A 12,272-nucleotide genomic window follows, 5' to 3' on the forward strand; every position below is an offset into this window, starting at 1 on the left:
ATGTCAGGCATTGTTCTTTTAAAGACAAAATATACCCAGAATGAAGGTTACCACTGTTCTGAGATCTGATGATTGTGAAGGCCACAGCATGATTCATGTCATTGTCATATGAATCAGACCATTCAGTGAGCTGCATTTGTTATGTTTCTCAACTCATTTGTTCAGGTTTTCCCTTTAATTTCTCACCTGTCTGTATGGTGATATTCAGTATGTGGAGCTGTAAACACTGATTCTCACTGATGTTGCATTCAGGTGCCTCCACCCTGCAGTGTTGTAGCTATCACCACCCGCCTGCCTGTTGTTCCTGAATCACTCTGAACGCTACAGCGACTCTACTTCCATTTTACATCACACGTTCATAAGACATGCTGTATCTTAAAAGACCCTCGCCTTGTAAAGGAGCTCCTCAGAGACACATGCTAATTTACTTCAGCCTCGGGTGGGGTGGGGGGGTGAGAGCATTAAAGGTCGTCGGTGACTCCTAGTGACAGGCTGAAAGTAAGTGTGCAGGCGCCTGAACCTGAAGCTCCGCTGGGGCCCGGACCCCCTGGTGTTCTCCTAGTAGCTGTACAAGCTCCTGTCGTCCGTGCAGTGTGTCAGTGACTGATTCAAAGGCAAATGGCTTTGAATAATTGATCAGTCGGGTCACTGTGGCTGTGGCTTATAACCATGTGAACACTCTCCGATTTCCATCTGTGTGTTTAGCCGTAATGAAAAACAACATCTCAGAAAGTAAAAAAATGTGCACAACAACAGTATGAATAAAGAATCCACCTGCAGAGCTCACGCTGCCATCGTCTATGTAAATGAGGCCCTGACTCATCGCCAGCAATGTGGACAATTAAGCTGTTATTAATAATTCAAGAGTGGAAATAATTGATCAGCGAGGTTGAAGTGGCTGTGGATTGTAATGGCATGGGTAGTGGCACTTTCACAGGGGACAATTAGCAACAGGCGTAATTACACTTACAGCCAATTTGTAATACCAGCTTATCTTAATGCCACATGTGTACTCTGGTGTCGACATGCAGTATCATGCTTCAACCATACAAATTCTTTTTCCAGGTTAAAGAGAGCTGTGGTGATTTCAGTCATTCAGTGGTTAACAGCAGGAGAATGTAGTTTTACTGAGCAGCTTCCATATGTAAATACTGTAAATAACTACAAATGGGACACAATGTGATCCAGGAACAAAATGATAATGTCAGTAATATAGGTTTAACTTAGTGGGTGGTACTTACTTTGTCTGATCCCTTGTCTTAATTCTCATCCTGATTTTAATCACTAATGATTTATTGATATGACTTTTTTGATTGTTCTGCTTTCTTATTCTACACTCTTTAAGGTCAGTTTACTCGCCATGAGCAGGCCGCAACCTCCGTGGCCGAGAAATGAAGACAACGCTGAAGTGCCAAAGTGCAGTTCCTCTAATGGCCACTTGAGGCTGGCTATAAAACTGAATCACCAGGCATAGGGGTGTAAGATATTACCAAGTTTAATTTTGGGAAATGTATGATCCAGGGGTTTATACTAGTAATTAAAGATAAGGTCATTGTAGCCTTTGCTACTGCAATTTTGGCATAAAAAAAAAAAATCTGTCACTTTTGAGTCCAACTTTATGAAAGTGCAATAATAAATTGCTAGAGTATACCTTTAATACTGTTAATGTTTCTTTATTGTGCAGTGTGCTGCTGTTGTTATTTGTGACATGCAGCACAATTGTGTGATCTTGCATTTAAAATACAAATGCATTTTTCTTCTTTTCTATGCTTTAAATTGTTATGAACGCACCTAGGGTTAGGGTTAGTTCCCTGGAGGTGAACAGGTTGTTTGTTTGCCAGTAATTCTGTCTCACATGCCCCCCACAGCTCACAGGAATACTTTGTTATATTCAAAGCACTTACACACCCTTGCACTAAAGCAATAGGTAATGCTAAAATGTTTGTGCACCTTGTCTTGTCTTATACAAACTGCTGTAGGGCCGTGTGGTGAGTTGGTTGAGCGTTAATGCATACTGGATACAATCCTTTCTCTCCACTGCCTTCTCTCATGGTTTGACACGTCAGTTATATTTCCATATTGATTGGTCACCTTGTTTAAATGTCTCAGAAATGACCAATTAGTACCTCATTTCCACTTGCCATGATTGTAACATCAAATGATGAACTGAATCAGAAGAATCTCCTCATAATTTGTCACTGCTGAGAAGGTGATTAATGAAAATGTATGGCCTGTTCAGGAATTCACCACTGTCAGATGAGACTGAAACACAGCAGTTGTACAAGTCCTACACTCTGGTTATATTTTCAAGACAAAATCTTGAAAATACAAAAGGCAAAAAATGTAATAAAAAATCAAGTTCACAGTTCACAGACATTTTAAAATAAGCTTTTTTTCTTGTATCCTCCAGTTGAAACTCATTGGCAGATTGCCAGTGAGACACAAGGAAGGACAACTACAGCTGGACATGAACTTGTATTTATTTTGTTGTTTGGAGTTAACTGAATAATTTATTGTCTTTGGGGGTCACACGGAGCTAGGTGTGTGTTTCTCACTGTGTGTGAGTGTGACATATTTTCTGGCTGCAAAACTGTTCAGCTAATCTTAGTGTAAAGGATAATACTGCTGATTTTATTCAAATCGTTGACAGTGAGGATGATATTTTTGTTGGTGTTTTTACAGAGTAAAATCTCCTCGGTACTGAATTAATGTCGATGTTGTTTGGCAGATCCCTGTATAGAGGACTGCCTTGCATGACCTCTTGTTTCACAGTGCTAAACTCATTGTCAGTCACACTGGGCTGGGTGTGGTGATCCTGTTGAGAGTGTTTTAAGAATATTACACCGACTCTGTTGAGCTTTGGCTACTGCAGACAATGCAGATAATTCAAAATAATGTCAGATTTTCAATGACAGAGAAAGCAGATGAATGTGAAAACATCCTTCTAGTGTCAAACTCTGCACATACATCATTCTGCACAGTGAAGCTCAAACATCAAACTGTAGGAACAACATTTTTGAGTGGAGGGGTTCTGAAACTAAAAAGATAAAAATGGTGCAGAAATACGTATAATTCTAACATTCACATATTAACAGAGTGCCAACGCAGCGAGAAAACACATTAAATGCATCACTTATTAAATAACCCACTGTACAGTACATGCAATTGATTTACAATATATGTATGAATCAAACATAAAACATTTTCACAATCACATAGAAAGAGAGGTTAAAAAATGCAGGATGCACTCATATAATCACTGCAGAGTCTCATTTCTGCTCACTTTATTGTCACTCTCTCATTCACACTCTTCCTCTCTCTACCCCTCTCTCATTTCTCTCATGATTCATTTCCAATGTGCCCTTTGCAATTAAACCCAGGGGTTCCTCACTTAAGACAGACAGGCCAGGGGAGGCGGGTGTCAGCGGAGACCATCAGTCATGCATGGAAGCCGCGGTGTGGCTCTGTGGATGTGATATAAATAAAACCCAAAGCACTGCACAGCAAACAACTGCTGGCTGCCACACACACACACACACACACACCCACACACAGATACACGGTCAATTATCAATGAAATGGCACAACACCCTATTTCTTCTGTTACCCTTTCAATTCCTTCCTTTTCGTGTGGCGTGCCTGTCTCTCTTGTCACTGTCTTCTCCACTTCCCCTCCCCTCTCTCTCTCTCTCTCTCTCTCTCTCGGCTGGCTCTCATTGACGTTTTAGCACATTAATTGACTCATTATTCCGATTCGTACTCAGGGAGGGGGAAGGGGCCATTGATTAACGAAGGCAGATGCCCAGTCTCTGTAGAGGAGCTCTGGATCACTGTTGTTTGTCCCATACGTTTACATGACTTATTAGAACAGCTAGAGACTGCTGACTGGAAGGAAGAGGGGAATAAATACCCTCATAGTCAAAAGATCAGTACAGTTCTGATACTAAATTGTTCATTAAGTTGTTTATCAATCAAAAATGTCAAATATTCTCTAGTTCCAACCGCTTCAAATGTCTGTTTTATATCAGTGCATATATATTCTTTGTTTTTGAAGTGTTGGTTGAATAAAACAAGGAACGGGAACTTGTGCATTTTTCACTTTTTTTTATTTTGTAGACAAAACAATTAACCTAAAAAAGTTATACTTTACAGTGGGTTAACCCCTCGTGCTTATAATATATGATGATTGATACATGATGTATAGACATCAAGTTTTACTGATAAGAAAGTGACTTTGCCATTAACTTGCAGCAATCAAATAATTGTGGCAAGTCAACCTGGTATTGACACAGATGGTTGAGGATGATCTATGTCTGTTATGCTTCAGCAATTTAATGCGTCCAATAAACATCTGGCAGATGTGTGTGTAAAGCAATGTAAAGTGTAATGCAATGCAATGTGTTTCACAGACTAAATTAATTGGTGTCTAATTAGTCAAAACACGATATCTGTACTAAATACACTAAATACAGCAATAGTCTCTTTGAACAAAAGTGTTTCTCAAATCAGTTGATTCATTCTAATGGAATGAGTACTTGCATTTCCATGTGCTGGTTGCAGCACTTATGGGTGCTTTGCTAAATTAGCACGTTGGCCTGTTAGGTAGCTAACAAAGCCACAGAAAAACAGCTGTTTGCCAGCTGTTATCAGAATAATCTCTTTTTTATATAACATACATCCCATACCAACAATCCTTTCATTCGGTTAGTGTGTGATTAATTATATATCCATGGTATCAGCAGAAGTCCATCAGGTCTCAATTACAGTACTCCTGGTTCCAGACCCCTGACTTGCTGTCCACCCCTGAAATGTTTTCATTGATTGTGCTCAAATGGGCCAATCAGAGCTTTATAGGCAGGATTAATCAAGAAGACATCATCAACAGTTAACTGCTCCCAAAAACCACAATGTGACATTGACAAATAGGATTCAGCACACGGTGGTTTGGGCGAAAATAACAACCCCATGGTTTTTTATTGCTTAAAATGTAGGTTACAAAACACATAACCTATGCATCTCAACTTATAAAAGCAAAAACTGAAACATAGCAATCCTCTGCATGATTCATGGTCCTTACTTCCACCCCTATCGTCCACTTTCTCTTCACGTCTTTCTTAATGGGATGCTAGCATAAGATTTTTAGGCCATATCTTTAACCCCATTGTTCTAATGCGACAGCTCAACATTTAGCCACCCTGACACGTCCAGTTAGCTACAAGCCCAAAGTTTACCTGACACAGGGTGGCCTACTTATTGTCTCTCGCCCCTTTTCTACAACCCCACCCATCAAATTCACCACCATCACCACCACTCAGCCTCCTCAGCCCTCCCCATTCCTCCTCCTCCTCATCCTATTTGAAAGAATTAGGAGGGAATCAATCATTTGTCGGGGCCTACATGTTGTTGCAGCCGGCCTTACTTCACAGCCAGGGCAACTATCTTCTATCTCCAGGCGGACAGGATGGGTGGAGGGCGGTTTGGGAGGGGGGATATCATGTGGCGAGACCAGGAATTCAATGTGACGCAGGTTGGAGCTCTGGTGGCCGTTAAGTTTCTCTGACAAACTGACTGCGGTGCCCCCAGGCTCTTTTTCCCTCTGCAGTCTTCTCTGTCCATCTCACTTCTCTGACGTCCCCTCCGCCATACCGCCACACTGTTCTGTCATTTACTAAGATGGGAAGCCGGCGCCATCATTGTTGTAGCAGCCAATGGGAAGCTCAGGGAACATACAGTGGTCTGTCAGTGTCATCAATCTAATCTTTAATTGTCTGAGGTTGGGATGCTTAGGGAAACACAACCTACACGGGTGCTGTGTAAGCATTTATCAGTCTGGATCAGAGCGGTATGCTTTAAAGGAGAAGAGGGTGCAATTACAATAAAAGTTGAGGCAGGACAAGGAGAAGGAGGTGTATACGCTGGGGTTACAAGCATCCTGAGAGTGATACATTCTAACAGAGGCTGTCTCGCCGGATCCACTTAGAATTCAATCATAGTTGCTGCTACATAAAGACCCACCAGAACTTCAGTGGATCCAACAAACTGACCTGGAGTGTCTTTTCACTTCATTGTTTTGGCTTTCTGGTCTAAAATCTTTACTGTTTTGGTTTACTCTCACTAGCTAGCATCAACATCGTTTCCACACATAGCAGGCAGCTAAAAAACATATTAAACATTAATGCTAATATTGCTCCATGTCCGCTTTTTTGGGGGCTTTTTGTTGATAGTGACAGCTGGAGATAGACAGGAAAGGGGGGCAGAGAGAGGGGATGATACACAGCAAAGGGCCGCAGGTCAGATTCGAACCCTGGGCCGCTGCAGCAAGGACTCAGTCTCGGTAAATGGGACGCCAGCTCTACCAATTGAGTTAACTGGGTACCCTGATAGATGATTGTTAACAAGCACACCCTGCTCCCAAATGGCCAAAAAATCAGGTAATGCAACTCAAAATGTAAGAAATATAATACATATTCTGTTTGTGAAGAAACAAAAGTCAGAATAGGGAATAACAGAATTATAATCTCACTTTTAGTTATTGAGATGTGTTCATATTAGAAATGAGTGGCTTTGTAGCTTAACGTTGCACAAAATATTTATTTTAGAGAAAATAGAATACTTGAGATACACCACATACAACTTGCTTCCTCTAATATAGCATATTCCATTTGATGGTACTATCCAAGATTGCTGATTTATTTTTTGTAATTCCACCAATGAAGTGATTTTAGTTCATTTGTGTCTTGACAATTGTGTTTTTTATGTGGAGAAATATTCCTAAACTGGATGAATCCTAAACATATTTAACAGAAAACAATGTGTGCAGTACAAGGAGTTGACCTGGTGACCTGGTTAATGGGTGCTGACACATCACAAGTGAGTCACATCAAATGACTGACACAAACCTAACAGGAAGAAGCACAGCAGCTAAGATGCACTGTATAGTAACTGACATGAACTCAAACACACCAACCTTAAGCCACTGTGGGCATGATGCACAGTTAAAATACCTCACTAGAGAAATAATGAGATAAATTCAAATGAAAATTTGTCCAGTCGCACCAGAGGGAGCTGAAAGTGCCTGTAAATCTGTGTTTGTCATGACGTCATTAGCTCTCAGCTGTTTAAATAGTTGATTAAGGCCTGTGCAGCTTGCACACCGACCCCTGACACCCACAACATCTGTTTTGTTTGTGTGGGCTGAAAAGCAGTTGCTCTCACACTGCGCAATATGTGCCTTCATAGCAAGGTGACATTAGCTCTGAGAACAACATACCCACTCCGATTAGCTGCACACTGGAGCGACTGCAGAGGTCTGACTTTCAGCGTTGCTCAACTGCTGCTGCACTCTGACTCCATGCCTGAGAGTTATTGTTTGGGAAAAAAATATACATATTTAGGTTGTTGATGCACTAATTTTCATATCAGCAGAAATCAGAATAAATTAAATGTGAATATGAAGGTAGACTTCCCTGGACAAACACTGTTTGCATTTGAGGTTTGACAGACTTTGGTATTTTTACAGATTCAAAGGGCAATAATAAAAAAAAAAAATCTTGACATACAGTTTTTCATAAAGGGTCACTACCACTTTTACACATGGAGATTGGTTCACTTACCATGAGCAGTGCTAGTCAGCTTTTATTTAATATCTAATGTAGCCCTGAAGGGATAATCTTGCAAGGCAGGTGGACTCACAAAATCATGAGATCTCGCAAGAATCCATCTTGCCAGGCTTCAGTCTGGCGTGTGTGTGGTACCGGACCAATCAACATGGTTTGAGGAAGTACTGGCAGCTACGGGGGTGAGCCATGAACAAATAGAGGTTGGCGTAGATGCTCAAGGCATCAGTTAAATCAGAACTGATGGGTATTTCTTCATGAAAGATGCACAAAGAACGGCTCTTCAAGTCTTTTCTTGGTGGAAAAGGTGTTTTCTCTCTTCTCCCAACTGGCTTTGGTAAGACTACCTTATAGAGTTCATGATCTGATAGGTTGAAAGTTTTTGAAAGTACCTTCATTTTTCTTTCCAACAACAACTTCCCAGACAGTTCTGTGTAACAAACCATCTGGCACAGGCTACTGAATCATAGTGATGTCATCAGGATTATCTCGTATTGAAAGCCTGCATTCCAAACAGGAGGCATGAATGGATACATGTGCAGGAGACCCTGTGCAACAGTTGCCTCTGAAAAGTCAGTGTAGGACATATGTTAGACTTCAGCCTGTCTGCTGACAAGCTAGCATTAGCATACACTAATATATTTGTTTGTTTTGGAGCATAATCTTCAGCAGAGTCACCACCCCCCTCCTCCCTTTCGCTTTATCTAGACTTGCAGATGGTGACCCGCTCTAATAATAGTCACTTAAATGGGACATGACTTTCCAACGCACACATATGTTTGGTTTGTTCTCTCTCTCTCTCTCTCTCTCTCTCTCTCTCTCTCTCTCTCTCTCTCTGTCTCTCTGTCTCTCTCTCTCCCTTTGTATTTGGCCCATTTGTTTTGTATCTCACTTTATGTGCTGCAGAGCTGGCTCCTCGAGGATCTTCCTCGCTTGTCGTACGCACTGACGAACGACCCGCTCATGCAGAGCAGCCATGGTGCCGATGCCGGGCATGAAATGAAACGTTCTCTTTATCAACCTGGCATGTCAACAAAGATTCGGGGAGGGGGTTAGGGAGGGGTGAGGGAGACAGAGACAATCATTGAGGACAGGAGAGAGAGTACAGAGAGGGGTCTAGAGAGAGAGATCAACACACATGGTTAACTAGCCATGAGCCTGGTCAGAGAATTCACTTGAAATTACATATGCACACGTTCAGTATGTGCACACATGCAAACACATGGTTGTGAACACTGCAGCACACACACACACACACACACACACACACACACACACACACACACACTGTTGCTTTAGCCTCATGTTGTGCTGACTGACACTGAAGCTTCTCCCTGCCCATATGGAGGGAGAGCCCTCACCATGTAAACATAATATTATTAATGCAGTCATAGAAGAAGGATCAAAACGTGTTTCTCTCAACTTCAGCAAATTCCTTTTCTTTTTCTTTTCCAAAAAATGCTGTAAAATTTCACTTACAAATGTAATTTGCTCTGAACTAATTGATCTGGTAAGAGATAGCTCTGAGGTTGCATTTGTCCATTTTGTCATTAACAAATGATATAAGACTGAGGGCTTCATGTATATTCTTTTATATTACAGGATGTTGCTTCTGATTAGCTAATTAACTAATTAAGAATATGATAGGATGAAAAGGTAATATAGAAGTGACAAATAATGGAATGGTTCTCTGGCAAGAAATTATTTTTATTATAAGTAGAAAAACAAAAACAAAATATTTGTAGGTCATTGCAGCTCATCAGGAAGAACTTACACCCTTTGGGTTCTTTAAAAATGTGTTGACCTACACCTTGAGTTATGGGAATATGTGAATTAAAACAAGACCAAGATGAAAGAATTTGTAGTCTGATCAGCTTTTTACAATTTACTTGAAGTCATTTCAATTTCTAGAGTGTAATGCAATACAAGCTGGAGGTTCAGCCTAACATAGACAGTGGTACACAATCACTGCTTCTTGGCCTCAATCTAAAAACTGCTCCATTTTCATACGTCAGTGGTGGCTGCTGCTACAGACTGCTAAAAGCAGCTTAAAGGTGGGGGAAGCTTCAAATTCATCCTCTTTAAGTTTCTTAGCTCATGGGGAAAAAAGCATGACACGGATCTTACATATGTCAGAGATTATAATGTATACTGGACTAACAGCACGCATGGTTGTGCCAGAACTGGGTGGAATGATCCCTGGGTTGTGACAGAGCCCTTTTCATTTCACTGATGAGATTTGACTGTGGTGGTATAGAGATGGTGTAATACTGACTCCGGCCAAAAGAGGGCTCTCTCAACCTCTGGAGGCCTTAGGGATAGGGGGTTGCAACTGCAGAGAGGGGGCCATGTGAGCAAGCAAGAGGGTGATTTCTGAGAGGGTTTATCGGTTGGAAAATTTGAATGGATGGATCAAATACCCACAGCTGAAGAAATGTTGAGGGAGAGAGAATGATGCAGAGAGGGAAAGAACATGCATGTCTGCACAAGCCCTGCTTAGCTACCGGTGAGGCTCCCTGTGAGGACAGTCCATAACTGCTCCAATGGAGCTATATCACTATTAAACTCTATGTTACTATGCAGCTCCTGAGTGTGTTGTGTTTAAATGTGCTGGGAAAAGAGCATTTTGTGTTCTCTGGATAAGTAAAACTGAAGGAAAGTGTTTCCACCTCAACATCCACAAAAGTCACCTGTAGTAAAAACCTGGCACCACATGTGCAGTCGTCAAAATCAAACGTCCACGCAGGCCGTTTATGATAAATTGGCCATTCAGCGGAGACCATCATGGAGGTCAATGGCTGCTACCATGAGAGCATTCTGGGTGTTTTAACGGCTCCACTGTGGGCGACACTGATCTGACACACCTCACATCCCTCTCTATTGGAATAACGTGGGGGTGGTGGTGTGACAGAACATGTTTCCCCCGCTGATATCTTGTTCCCCCGTCGGCACCGTCCGACAGTCATAGTTGCTGCTCCGGGGAGAGCATGGCTTTATAATTGTAACCACATCCAATTAAATTTCCAATTCAGCCCCCTATTAATCAGGCCAGTGATCAGAGGTACAGTCGCTACAGAGCATTTCCTGCAGAGACCTGTGAAGGGAGTGGTGTCAGATGCACAACAAGAGGATCATTTCTGAGGGGAATGTGTTTCTGCCTCTCAGTGTCTGGGGTTTAACTACAGGGGGGATGTTAGTAATGTGCCTCTAAAGGTAATCAACCATCATTTGAGGGCTATATTCTGTTTAAAAACTGCTTACTTTTGGCACTGATTGGTTGGGGAGAGATGATCTCTTCTCCCTTCTATTTACTCATATTAGGGTTTGCAGGAGTATTTTTTTTTATGTCTAGCAGCTTTGTTTGTTAATTTTTTTCCAGCTGAAATTTTCCAATATATTTAATATTTTAAAGACTAATAATTTGAGATTTTGAGATGAATATGAATGAATGAATATGGCTTCTTACCAGCCACTGTGGGCATCAATTCTTCCCACTCCTTAATCTGTTAGAATCCAGACTATACGGTGAATGTCTATTTCTTGAGATCTCCGTCTCATTACCTCATGACCATTCGTGACCTTTGTTTAATTGCTTTATTTTCACCATGTATGTACTTCCTGAATTAAAACCATTAGCACAACTCCTGACAAGTGAAAACAGATCAATAATTTAATGGGAACTTCAGAAATGTAGTATTGTACTTAAAGTTGTGTGGTTGAGAAACATTTTACCCTCATCCTACCAACATATTTAACATATATATTCCTGGGGTACCAGGGACCCCAGGAATAAACTAGTCTAAGAAACAACCATCATAACAAAATGTTAACTCTAAATGTGAAAGTTACAGTTAATTTGCAAATTGTGTAAAACGAAAATAGACAGCAAGTGAGGATAAAATTGACTGTTTCCTTCAAAATGACTGTGTATAACTGGTGGAGTGCCCCTCTTTTTGTGTGGCCTTCCTTTTCGGCACGATGAAAAAGTATAGCAGTAATGCTGAATGCAGTGAAACTGTGGGATGTCTACATCAGCAACATCTGTCCTGCACATTATATTAGTGAACTTCGGTCTGCCCATTACACAAATCATGCACCCATATGTAAGTATTAGGGTGTCACAACTGAAATGATATTGGGGCGTGGTAATAATAATAATCCATCTAATGGATCAGGCAGATCTAATCCACACATAGTTACAGTTGAGCTGGGGGCTGCTAAATCCACATGCAGCTGCCTGACAAACAATAACAGAAATGGAAGTCATTGTGGTGAGCTACCTTGTTTTGTAATCCCCATGATGAGTTCAAGTGTAAGAGAAAGAGCTTTTTGTTGTAGAACAAAGCGTAATCTACAGTTGACGGTGGGGGTTGCTACAAGTCAGTGTCAGTCTCCCCGTTGTCTCTGAGGGAATTTGAACCAGCTTTAATCTAAAGCACCTTATAGCACAAGCATTTATCACCTCAATCAAAGAGGTTTTACTTTCACCACAACACAATTTCATCACATTTAGATCAAATGAATGTCAGTTTTTGGTTTCAATTATGAAATTAATTCTCCTTTCACAGACAAACAACATTCATGAGTCGGGCTACAGAATATCCGTCCACCTTGTTTAGACTTTGATAACAAAGCTGTCAGATGTCAAATAGCTTA

The sequence above is a fragment of the Dicentrarchus labrax genome, unplaced genomic scaffold (genome assembly GCF_905237075.1).
Source record: "Dicentrarchus labrax unplaced genomic scaffold, dlabrax2021, whole genome shotgun sequence".
Taxonomy (NCBI): Eukaryota; Metazoa; Chordata; class Actinopteri; family Moronidae; genus Dicentrarchus; species Dicentrarchus labrax.